Source organism: Macaca nemestrina, chromosome 7, assembly GCF_043159975.1.
Source record: "Macaca nemestrina isolate mMacNem1 chromosome 7, mMacNem.hap1, whole genome shotgun sequence".
NCBI lineage: Eukaryota > Metazoa > Chordata > Mammalia > Primates > Cercopithecidae > Macaca > Macaca nemestrina.
This window is the reverse complement of record NC_092131.1, coordinates 90,623,291-90,636,692: the sequence shown is the minus strand read 5'-3', so window position 1 is coordinate 90,636,692 and position 13,402 is coordinate 90,623,291. Positions and strand designations below refer to the sequence as shown.

At 44.0% G+C, this 13,402-nt stretch overlaps 1 protein-coding gene across 2 annotated transcripts in view; it reads right to left on the bottom strand.

Annotated features, from left to right (window-relative positions):
* Positions 1-10,246, bottom strand: part of LOC105499260 (ceramide synthase 3) — a 133,250-nt gene extending 123,004 nt beyond the window's left edge. The window contains exon 1 of one of the 2 annotated variants that reach the window (XM_011771776.2): positions 10,092-10,246. The gene's annotated coding sequence lies outside the window, so the exon portion shown is untranslated. Of the gene's footprint in view, positions 1-9,326; positions 9,491-10,091 lie in introns of those variants that run through there. The other variant, XM_011771778.2, reaches the window with a different exon arrangement.
* Positions 10,247-13,402: the final 3,156 nt, after the last annotated feature.

Genomic DNA, 13,402 nt, shown 5'->3' with positions numbered 1-13,402 from the left:
GGGAAGGCTACAGTGCTATATGCAGGCCAGACCACGTCACCATGTGAGCAGGCTCTCAACACAACTGTCTCTCTCAGCTCACCACCTCCTCTGAGGGCTGGCCAGATGGGTAATGGCCACTTATGCCTACAGTCCCTGGCTATAGGTGTGGCTGTCAATGATGGGTCAGGACATGGCTCAACTTGCCTCCTCCAGAAAATGTTCATTGCTAACCACCAATACCACCTTGTGCTCACTATGTGACCTTATTCTTATTAGCTGTGTGACTCCAGACAAGTTACTTAACCTCTCAGTCCTCAGGTTTCTCAACTTCAAAATGAGGAAAATAATAGTGATACTTACAGAGTTGTAAAAACATTGAATGAGTTAATATATTGAAAAGCACTTAGAACAATACCTGGCTCATAGCAAGCACAATGTGAATATTAGCTAAGATTATGGTTATGATGACTATAATTATTAGTAGTATTGTAAAAGGAAAATAAATCTTGGGACCCCAAAATCACTAAGCTAAAGGGAAAAGAAACTGGAAATTGCTCAGGGCAAACCTGCCTCCCATTCTATTCAAAGTCACCCCTCTGCTCACCAAGATAAATACACATCTGATGGCCTCATTTGGAGAGGCTAATCAGAAACTCAAAAGAATGCAACTCAAATTGCTTAAGGCAAACCCTAAGCAAACCCTAAGGAATTTCCAGTTTATTTTTCCCTTTAGCTTAGTGATTTTGGGGCCCCAAGATTTATTTGCCTTTCACAATACTAATAATAATTATATTCATCATAATCATAATCATAGCTAACATTCACTCCGTGCTTGCTATGACTCAGGTATTGTTCTAAGTGCTTTTCAATATATTAACTCATTCAATGTTTTTACAACTCTGTAATTTGTCTCTTACCAACCTATGACCTGGAAGTCCCCTCCCCACTTCAAATTGTCCCACCTTCACCTCAAGTTGTTCCACCTTTCTGGACTGAACCAATGTACATCTTACACGTATTGATTGATGTCTCATGTCTCCCTAAATTGTATAAAACCAAGCTGTGCCCCTACCACCTTGGGCACATGTCTTCAGGACCTCCTGAGGCTGTGTTATGCATGTGTGTCCTCAGCCTTGGCAAAATAAACTTTCTAAATTAACTGAGACCTGTCTCAGATTTTGGGGTCCATAGTATATTTAATTATTTTATCCTTATGTTACTTTGTAACAGCCTTTATTTTATACACATAGACTTAGCTTCTCCACTTAAATTTTGAGTACAAGGATTGTGTAAAGTTTCCAAGTTGCAGGCATTACTGTTCTCTGAACATAGCATTCAGTCATTAACTCATTCAGCCAGTATTTATTGGTTCATACTATGCGCCAGGCTCATCACATCTTTTGAAGGACCTAAGGATGTCAAGAATAAAAATATAGCATGACTGCCAAAACAGACACAAGCACACACTCACAGACCTATTATACAGAAGTGCAGAAAGAAGTATCCATATGTGTATGTGATGTGGGTATATTCATATGCTCATCTGTAAGTACAAATTAAGACCACAGAGAAGATTAACTCTCAAGATTTACTATTTCATATCCCACATCCATGAAAGAATAAACCGTGCATTTTATTTTTTATTCTTGTTTTTGAGACAGGGTTTTGCTTTGTTGCTCAGGCTGGAGTGCATCAGCGTGATCATGGCTCGCTGCAGCCTCAACCTCCTGGGCTCAGGGATCCTCCTACTTTAGCCTCCCAAGTAGCTGGGACCACAGGCACATGCCACTGTGCCTGGCTAGTTTTTGTATTTTTTGTAGAGACAAGGTTGCACCATGTTGCCCAGACTGATCTCGAATTCCTGAGCTCAGATGAACTGCTCACCTTGGCCTCCCAAAGTGCTGAGATTACAGGCATGAGCCACCATGCCCGGCCTAAGCTGTGGATTTTAAATGAGGAGCTAAGACTACAAAATATGAAATTAGGAAATAGAAGTAGGCAGATAAAGTGTCCACCTCCCCAAATAACCAATCCCATGACTGTCTTAGTTTGGAAGATAGAACTTAGTAGCTCCAATATCCACAATTCCTTTACTGAACACTGTGCTGGGCATCTCAGTCAATGCTCCATGTGCTTTGAATAGATTTATATGAGTTGTGCCACCACTAAACAGATAGGAGGACTAAAGAGGTAAGAGGGCAATGAGTGTCTGAATGATATCTGGGCTGTCAATACCATGTAATATCTGAATAAGACAATGAAGAAACAAAATGCTTCCTATTCATCTAGCCATCATTCATCTGACACATGTATTGCACAAGGTACTTGAAATACAAAGATGAAGGCAATATCCCAGATCTCAAGGAGATTATGACCTAGCTTTTCCCTCTTCCTGCTGTTCTACCACCTATCCCATATCCTACCCTGCCACTTGCTAACACAGAACTGGGAGAACTACTTAGGAAACCTAGGACACTCAAGAAGGGGTACCCTCTCTTCAGCCTGTGAATTCTCTAGTGGAATTTTTTAAAAAGCAAAATGGGGTGCCCTATGAAAACATAAGCTAGGCTAAGTTTCATAATGTCAGCCAACTATGACCCATTCCCAAGAAAAAGACACTCACACTCTCTGCCTTCTCATTAACAAAAGATTTGGTTGTTCCAGAGGGCATTAGAGAAATGTAGACCAAGCTTGAGGTTGAAGTGAGCATGTGTAGCATTGTGGCTGTTTGGCAGTGTATTGGTCCATTTTCACACCACTATAAAGAACTGCTTGAGACTGCGTAATTTATAAAGCAAAGAGGTTTAACCGACTCACAGTTCAGCATGACTGGGGAGACCTCAGGAAACTTACAATCATGGCAAAAAGCGAAGAGGAAGCAAGGCAACAGAAAGGAGAAGTGCCGAGCGAAGTGGGGAAGAGCCCCTTGTAAAACCATCAGATCCCATGAGAACTCCCTCATGATCACAAGAACAACATGGGGGAAACTGCCCCCATGATTCAATTACTTTCATCTGGTCTCTCCACTGACATGTGCAGATTATGGAAATTACAATTCAAGATGAGATTTGGGTGGGACGACCAAACCATATCAACTGTCCTGGCCCCTCCCAAATCTCATGTCCCTTTCACATTTCAAAACCAATCACATCTTCTCAACAGTCCCCCAAAGTCTTAATTCATTCCAGCATTAACCCAAAAGTCCAAGTCCAAAGTTTCATCTGAGACGAGGCAAGTCCCTTCCATCAATGAGCCTGTAAAATCAAAAGCAAGTTAGTTACTTCCTAGATACAATGGTGGTACAGGCATTGGGTAAACACACCCATTCAAAGTGGGTGAAATTGGCCAAAACAAAGGGACTACAGGCCCCATGCAAGTCAGACATCCAGCAGGGCAGTTAAATCTTAAAGTCCCAAAATGACCTCCTTTGACTCCATGTCTCATATCCAGGTCACACTGATGCAAGAGGTGGGTTCCTGTTGTTTTGGTCAGCTCTGTCCCTGTGACTTTGCAGGGTACAGCCCCGCTCCCAGCTGCTTTCACAGGCTGGTGTTGAGGGTTTGTGGCTTTTCCAGGAGCACAGTGCAAGCTGCCAATGGATCTACCATTATGGGGTCTGGAGGATGGTGGCCCTCTTCTCACAGCTCCACTAGGCAATGCCCCAGTGGGGATTCCGTGTGGGGACTCTGACCCCACATTTCCCTTCTGCACTGCCTTAGCAGAGTTACTCCATGAGGGGTCTGCTCCTGCAGCAAATTTCTGCCTAGACATCCAGGCATTTCTGTACATCCTCTGAAATCTAGGCAGAAGTTCCCAAACCTTTATTCTTGACTTCTGTGCACCTGCAGCCCCAACACCACGTGTAAACTGACAAGGCTTTGGCTTGCACCCTCTGAAGCAATGGCCTGGGCTCTATATTGGTCCCTCTTAACCATGGCTGGCATGCAGGACACCAAGTCCTGAGACTGCATGAAGCATCGAGGCCCTGGGCTGAGCACACAAAATCACTTTTTCCTCCTAGGCCTCTGGGCTTGTAATTGGAGGAGCTGCTGTTAAGACCCCTGGCATGTCTCCATGCCCTGGAGACATTTTCCCCATTGTCTTGGTGATGAACATTTGGTTCCTTGTTACTTATGCAAATTTCTGCAGCTGGCTTGAATATTGCCTCAGAAAATAGGTTTTATTTTCCATTGAATCATCAAGCCACAAATTTCCTGAACATGTATGCTCTGTAATTCTTTTAAACATAAGTTTCAATTCCAAATCATCTCTTTGTGACTGCATAAAACTGAATGCTCTTAAGAGCACCCAAGTCACATCTTGAACACTTTACTTTTGAGAAATTTCTTCCACTAGGTATCCTAAATCATCTCTCTCAAGTTCAGAGTTCCACAGATAGCAAGAGTCAACTTTATTCCAGTTCCCAACAAGTTCCTTATCTCCATCTGAGACCATCTCAGCCTGGACTTCATTGTCCACATCACTATTAGCATTTTGATTAAAGCCATTCAACAAGTCTCTAAAATGTTCCAAACTTTCCCACATCTTCCTGTCTTCTGAGCCCTCCAAAGTGTTCCAACCCCTGCCTGCTAACTAGTTCTGAAGTTGCTTCCACATTTTTGGGTATCTTTATAGCAGCACCCCACTCTCTGCAGTACCAATGTACCTATTAGTCCATTTTCATACTGTTATAAAGAACTGCTCAAGACTGGGTAATTTATAAAGGAAAGTGGTTTAACTGACTCACAGTTTGGCATGGCTGGGGAGGCCTCAGGAAACTTACAATCATGGCAGAAGGTGAAGAGGAAGCAAGGCACCTTCTTTACAAGGCAGCAGGGAAGAAAAGTGCTGAGTGAAGTGGAGAAGAGCCCCTTATAAAACCATCAGATCTCAGGAGATCTTGCTCACTATCATGAGAAGAGCATGTGGGAAATTGCCCCCATGATTCAGTTACTTCTACCTGGTCTCTCCCTTGACACATGCGGATTATGGGGATTATAATTTAAGATGAGATTTGGGTGGGGACACAAAGATTAACCATATCAGGTAAGCTTGGTCACTCTTTGATCATTTCCAGATCCTCTCAAGGGGAAGATCAAAACCGAATGCATTTCCCCTTATCAGTTGCTTCTGTGCCACCAAAGCATCCCAGGAGAGCTGGCCATCAGTGTGACTGAAAATGGTGCTGAGATTCCAGTCCTGGGAGGCTGTTTCCCTTCCCTTTCTGGTCCTGAGGCAGAGCTGTCCTCCTGCTTGCTATTCCAAGTAATCTCAAAACACAGCCCCCATCAAATTACTTTCTTGCTCCAGAATTTATGGCTTCTTTATGCTGATTACGTTAAATCTAAACTTCTAGGATTATCTATTTCCTAAACCACCCTCTGAAGTTCAATCCCCACCCCACCTGTCCCACCTTACTGTCCACCAAACCCAATACTGTTCTCTCCTTCAGTTGAGTCCACTGGCTATGATCACTCTGACCTTAGCTCAGGCCCCATCTGTGATCCCTCATTATCCAAGTCCCATCCCTTTCCTCTGGGAAACTGCTTCTCAGATTAACCTTTCTTGGCCAGGTACAGTGGCTCATGCCTGTAATCCCAGCACTTTGGGAAGCCAAGGTGGGTGAATCACCTGAGGTCAGGAGTTCGAGTCCAGCCTGGCCAACATGGCAAAACTCTGTCTCTACTAAAAATACAAAAAATTAGCTGGGTGTGGTGGCAGGTGCCTGTAAGGCAGGAGGCTGAGGCAGGAGAATTGCTTGAACCCGGGAGGCAGAGGTTGCAGCAAGCTGAGATCGTGCCATTGCACTCCAGCCGGGGTGACAGAGCGAGACACTGTCTCAAAAAAAAAAAAAAAAAAAAAAAAAAAAAAAAATTAACATTTATCTTCCTAAACTCTTTATGCTAATTATCCAAATTACACCATTAGCCCCATTTTATATGCAGCCTTATTGTTTAACAGTACCGCACAAACTGCTTCTGCAATACAACTTGATCACATGCGTGTAGTGCATGTGTGTAGTGCATGTGTGTATATGTGTGCACACAGGTATGCGCTCTGTCTCCAGTAAGCTCTTCATCCTATGAGTCCAGATCTCACCCCAGAAACACTGTTGGGTTGACAAGAGACCCTCAAATGTATTAATTAAGAGTGGATAACACAGTTATCTGAGGATGATATCAAACTCTTAGCAGATTATAACAGTCTCTACCCCTTTGTTTCAAGCTATGTATACTTTCTCCTGCTGTTTTTCTTTCTTTGGTGTTTTCATGTATTCAACAATGATTTATTATGCACTTTCTATGTGTCTAAAAATAGAGAAATCACAGTGAACAAGGCAGATACCATCCCTGCTTTCCAGCTACTGAGAGTCTGTAGCTTTGGTTGGAAAAAGCTAGGACCTCCCTGAATGCCAGCAGACATTCACTCTCCCTCTGTGGGGGTCTATCAACAGATCAACTGAGCTACATGGCAAGCAGCAAGTGCTGGGGCCCAGTATTTTGGAAGGCACTTAAGAGATATGAAGAAAACCATAACATACTAAGTTGGTTAAAAAGTGTCCCTCAGGTGGGCAGATCACCTGAGGTTGGGAGTTCGAGACCAGCCTGACCAACATGGCAAAACCCTGTCTCTACTAAAAATACAAAAATTAGCAGGGCATGATGACACATGCCTGTAATCCCAGCTACTCCAGAGGCTGAGACAAGGTATTCCTTGAACCCAGGAAGTGGAGGCTGCAGTGAGCTGAGATCGTGCCACTGCACTCCAGCCTGGGCCACAGAGCGAGACTCTGTCTTAAAAAAAAAAAAAAAAAAAAAAGTGTCCATCACTGGCTTTTACTAAGACCTTAATAAGGAAAAAAAAAACTAGAAAGAAACTGGAATCTTTGTTTTTTTAACCTCTGTTGTACTGGACCGGTTTTGAATTAGAAATTCAGATGCGAACTAGCCTGTTTCTTTGTTGGATGCTGTTTGAACATGTTCTGTAGGACAGGATGATTTCTATTCACTCATCTCTGTTCAGACAGATGACTTATTGCTTCCCTGTAATAAACTTGCCAAAAGTTAGTCTCTCATTAAAAAAAGGAGTAAAAATTAAGTTTACTAAAAAGTAGTAACACATCACAATGTTTAGATAAATAAACTATAACATTCATTCATTTATGGAGCTCTCATCAAAGCAGTTATGATACCAGTGAGTATGGTTAAAATAAAAATAATTTGCTTGATCCTGTTAAACTCTCTGCAAGGCCTATTTACAAAATGGGATACTAGTCATTTATAATTAAATGTCTGGACTAACCATTAGAGAATAAATGGCATACCAGGAAATTATTTCCTAGAAATATAGTCCATACTTTCAGCTATTTAAATCCTTAAAATCAAAATCAACCAATGAATCAATCAAAATAGAAAATATAAAACTAATTATTACAATAAGCATTAAATGCTTCAAACTTTGCTCAAAATTAAAAAAAAATCTTTTATGAAAGCTGAAATGAAAATTATCTGACTTGTTAATAATGAAACCCCTTCAGCCTCAGGAATGAACTATGACCAAGGTCCTAAGCTTTCTGAGAAAGTAACATAATAACTGGAACAGACAAGAAAACTCTTGGACTGTTGAACTTCTTTACTTTGTTTCAGCAGAAACAATGTAAAGCAAAAGATCCTTATTTGGTCACACATGAAACAGTAGAAGTAATGTATAAATCATGCATATTTTCATGGTAACAATAATGGCTCATGGCTTCCATAATCGGCAACCACCACAGTGACTGTTCTCACATATTGGAACAATTCTGCCATTGCATTCCTTACAAGTCAGGAATGATCTATTCTTAGTGTGATAGATCAGACACTCAAATGCATGCCATGCTAATACTATGTAAAGTAAAGGTAAAACATGGAGCTAATAAGTGCATAAAATACCATTGAACTCTTCTATAGTTCCAATCAGGTAAATAATTAGTATGCAATAATTATTACTACCATAGGGCACTTTCTGTATATGTAACAAATTTATCCTGGTTCAAACCCAGTAACAATTTTAAGAATGTAATTCACAATAAATACATGTTATATCATGATCTAATACAAATACACCTACAAATATATATGTATATGTATGAATATATACATGTATATATACACACATATATATAACTGAAACCACATTTTCACAAAATAACACTTATCTATGCTGTCTATTTATGATACACTCTATTGCGTATTCAGGTCTAATTTTTTTTTTTTTTTTTGAGATGGAGTCTTGCTCTGTCACCCAGCCCCGAGTGCAGTAGTAGGATCTCAGTTCACTACAACCTCCACCTCCTGGGTTAAAGTGATTCTCCTGCCTCAGCCTCCTGAATAGCTGGGATTATAGGTGCCCACCACCACACCTGGCTAGTTTTTATATTTTTAGTAGAGGCTGGAGTAGTTGGCTAGGTTGGTCTTGAACTCCCGACCTCAGGTGATCCACCTGCCTCGGCCTCCCAAAGTGCTGGGATTACATGCGTGAGCCACCATGCCTGTCATATTCAGGTCTAATTGAGACTCTTTATTTTGAAAACTGTTGATGTGGACCCTGGCACTGGTTTTCTGACGGTTAATGCATGATGATGCACACTTACGCTGCCCAAACCAACTTAACTGAACTGCTTTACCATTTCTACACTCCACATACTACTTAGATTTTGTTCTCATTTCAGGTGATTTAAAAACATTTTCTAATGAGAGTTTTGAAATTGGGGGTAAGCTCAAATATCAGAGTGATTCAGTCCTCTGAACTATGACCACAAGTGAAGGCTTCCTTCCTTCCTTCCATTCCTTCCTTCCTCCCTCCCTCCCTCCCTCCCTCCCTCCCTTCCTCCCTCCTTCCTTCCTTCCTTCCTTTTTTTTTTTTTTTTTAAAGAAGTTTTGCTCTTGTTGCCCAGGCTGCAGTGCAATGGCCTGATCTTGGCTCACTGTCACCTCCGCCTCCTGGGTTCAAGTGATTCTCCTGCCTCAACCTCCCGAGTAGCTGGGATCACAGGTGCCCACCACCACACCCGGTTTATTTTTGTATTTTGAGTAGAGACAGGGTTTCACCATGTTGGCCAGGCTAGTCTCAAACTCTTGACCTCAGGTGATCAGCCTTTCTCGGCCTCCCAAAATGCTGGGATTACAGGTGTCTGCCACCGCGCCTGGCCGCGGGTGGATGCCTTTCTTACCTTTGAGGTCCTAGCATCTAGAATTGTAAGTTCTAGGTACATTCTGGACCCTTGATATATGTTTTGAATTTCAGAATAAGTTAAAGGGTATCTTTAGTGTTCGTTTAGTCATGATACAGGGCTAATAACTTACACCTGGGAAAAACCAAGCGCACTCCAGGAGGCTTTGAAGCCGGGGTAAAGGGGATGGTGGCAGTGGAATCACATCCAGGCCTCCAGCACGTTTCCGGGCAGTCTCCAGGGCTTCCTGCTGAATCCGCTGCCTCGGCACCCAGCAGGAACCTGGGCCGGGTCCCTGTTTACCTGGGTGGGGTTAGTGTCCAGAGGAGGGGGGCCCAACCCAGCAGCCCTCTTCTCAATTTGCGACATATAAACCCACGAAAGTAATCACAAACTTGTTAACCGCTGGGCACTGTAGCCCTGGAGCACTCTTAACGGACTTTGCAAGGCCCAGTACCCAGAGGCTGCAGCGAGGGGGCGGCGACTGGACCCCAGGACACCGCCTGTGCAGGGACAGGGACTCTGGGCCTTGGCCTGCGAGGGAACAGGCGCCCTCTGTCGGCCTTGACCTCCGCGGGGACACGGGCCCCCTTTCGGCCTCGGCCTCGGCCTGGGCCTGGACAGAGACGAGGACTTTAGGCCTAGGCCTGCGCGGGGACACGGGCACTCTCTCGGCCTTGACCTGCGCGGGGACACGAGCCCTCTCTCGGCCTCGGCCTGGGCCTGCACAGGGACGGGGACTTTGGGCCTGGGCCTGCGCGGGGACAGGGAACCTCGGCCGGGGTCTGGGCGGCACCTGCTGGGGGCGAGATCGGGCAGCCCCACACACCGCAGCGGGCAGGGCCTGAGGGCCGTCCTCCCTCCACTTCCCTTCCCCACATCCGCCCCGGGCCCCCACCTGCCTCCTCCGTGTCCTGGGCCGAGGCGGGTCCGCAAGGGCGGGAGAGAGGTCCCCGCAGCGGTGCATCCTGGGACACCGCCCCTCAAGCCCGGGGGCGAGGGATGCCTGGGTGGGGGCCAAGAGAGCGCCCAACCGACCACCCTTTCCTGGGTGCCCTTTTCAGGTACTGTCCCTGGACCACACTGGTCCTACACTGGCCTCGCGAGACAGGCATCACTCGTGACTGGGTCAGAGGGGCTAAGCAGCTCACCCGAGCTGCACAGCTGGTGCCGGGCACTGTTGGGGTTTGCACCTGGGCCTTTCATGATTCCAAACCCAGTGCCTTACACAACCTCTTCAGAAGGTGAAAACACGAATGGTCTACAGGCTGTTGACAGGAAGGGGAAGCCGTTCTAGAGTAATTTCATAAGCGCCCGTGGAGTATCTCAGCCGGCAAGCCCAGGTCTGCAGTCATTTCCCATTGTGAGGTTGAATTAACAGAGACTGAAAAATAGAAAATAGATAAGGTGAGGCAATGAAAACATCCCCAGCAAAAGAGAACAGGGAGCACTCTTTCTCTGAATATTTGATTAAAATACAAATCTAGGAAACCATTTACATGCAGTGAGCTGTGATGGCACCACTGCACTTCAGCATGGGTGACAGAGCGAGGCCCTGTCTCCAAAAGACAAAACAAAACAAAAAAACATTTACAGAGGAGACAGTATAGCAGAGTAGGGGAAAACAGGCATCATAGCCATATAGCCCTGGGTTTAAACTCCGACTCATTCACTAACTTTGGGATGTGTGCCTTCAGGCTTTTTAGTGCTTTTTTTCTTTTTCTTTCTTATTTTATTTTATTTTATTTATTTATTATTTATTATTATTATTTTTTAAGATAGAGTCTCACACTGTCACCAGGCTGGGGTACCGTGGCACGATCTCGGCTCACTGCAACCTCTGCCTCCTGGGTTCAAGCGATTCTCCTGCCTCAGCCTCCGAAGTAGCTGGGACTACAGCCACGCGCCACCATGCCCAGCTGATTTTTGTATTTTTAGTACAGACAGGGTTTCACCATGTTGGCCAGGATGGTCTCAATCTCTTGACCTCGTGATCCTCCTGCTTCGGCCTCCCAAAGTGCTGGGATTACAGGAGTGAGCCACCATGCCTGACCTCTTTTTTTTTTTTTGAGACAGAGTCTCACTCTCACCCAGGCTAGAGTGCAGTGGCACAATCACAGCTTACCGCAGCCTTAACTTGCTGAGTTCAGGTGATCCTTTCGCCCCAGCCTCCTGAGTAACCACAGGCGTGAGCCACCATACCAGACTAATTTTTGTATTTTTTTGTAGAGACGGTGTTTCACCATATTACCCAGACTGATCTCCAACTCCCGGACTCAAGCAATCTGCCCACCTTGGCCTCCCAAAGTGCTAGGATTACAGATGTGAGCCTCCACACCCAGCCTTGTTAGTGCTTTTTAATTGCCTTTTGACACATGAATTCCCTCATGAGTAAAACCTGCTTTGAGTGTAATGAATTGAATTGACATGGAAGAAGATCAAATCGGGTATGAAGAAGTAAAGAAGGCTGGGCGCGGTGACTTACGCCTGTAATCCCAGCGATTTGGGAGGCCGAGGCGGGTGGATCACCTGAGGTCAGGAGTTCGAGACCAGCCTGACCAACATGGTGAAACCCTGTCTCTACTAAAAAAAACAAAATTAGCCGGGCATAGTGGGGCATGCCTGTAATCCCAGCTACCTGGGAGGCTGAGACCGGGGAGGCGGAGTTTGCACTGAGCCGAGATTGTGCCACTGCACTCTAGCCTGGGTAACAAGAGCAACTCCATCTCAAAAAAAAAAAAAAAAAAAAGAAGAAGAATTCAGATATTCTCCCAGAACACTCAGGAGAAGATGAAAGTGGTAATTAAACATGCAGATTGGAAAGCAGAAACTCAATTTACAAATAATTCCTGAAGACAGTGAAATGTAATATTGAAGGATGGCAAAATAACTTAGAGAAAAAAATACGTGTGATGGGTCTATAAAAGACATATTGCCATTAACAAAAAGAATGGCAACCAAAAGGCATACTCTGATACACAGTGTGAGAAAATATATCTTTCTTCTTAGGAAATTGTTGGGATGCAAACATAACCCAGTCATTTTTCCTGGAAACATTACCAAAGAAAGGAACCCAAATTAAGATTTTCTCATTAGACACATCATGAAATAAAGACTAAATAATAAATATAATGGTGATAACAAAATGTAGTGTAAAAGTCAAGAATAAAATTTGAGAAGATACATAATGTAAAAAATCACTGGGAATAGCAATTTGGTTTATAAATTCAAGTGAAATTAACAATGGCCAGAAAGCTGGCGGGGGCAGGAAGCGCATTGCATGCAGAATTTACTTCGGTCTTGGCTTTGATTACTGAAAAAAGGAATTTTCAAGCATATTTTTTGAAAAGAGGAGAAAGGTGCCTGGGTACAGAGGCTCATGCCTGTAATCCTAGTGCTTTGGGAGGCTGATGTGGGAGGATCACTTGAGGCTGAGCTTGATACCAACCTGGGCAACATAGCGAGACCCAGTCTCTACAAACAAATTTAAAAGGCTGGACATTGTGGCACACACCCATAGTCTCAGCTACTCGGGGGGCTGATAGGGGAGGATCACTTGCACGCAAGAGTTTCAAGAGTGCAGTGGGTTACCATGATTGTGTCACTGCACCCCAGCCTGGGTGACAGAGTTAGACCCTGTTTCCAAAAAACTAAAAAATAAAAAGCATAGAAAGGCAATGATTTGGCTGGGCGTAGTGGCTCACACCTATAATATCAGCACTTTGGGAGGCTGAGGCAGACAGATCTCTTGGTCAGGAGTTGGAGACCAACCTGGCTAACATGGTGAAACCCTGTCTCTACTAAAGATACAAAAGTCAGCTATGTGTGGTGGTGCATGTCTGTAATCATAGCTACTCAGGTGGCTGAGACAGAATTGCTTGAACCCAGGAGGCAAAGGTTGCAGTGAGCTGAGATCATGCCACTGCACTCCAGCCTGGGTGACAGAGTGAGACTTGGTCTCAAAAAAAAGAAAGGCAATGATTTAAAACAGATATATTTTCCAAATAACTATAAGAGAGAAATAGAAATCACTAACAATTCATATGCAACCCAAAAGAAAACAAAAGAAACACTAAGACTAAAATAAAATGGCAAATACGTAATTTATGACAAGAAAAATTATTTAAGACGTTACACCTATGTATGTTTTACTTTAATAAAAAGGGAAAAGAGGCAAAAGCTTGTCAATTGTGTTTATAATATAAAATT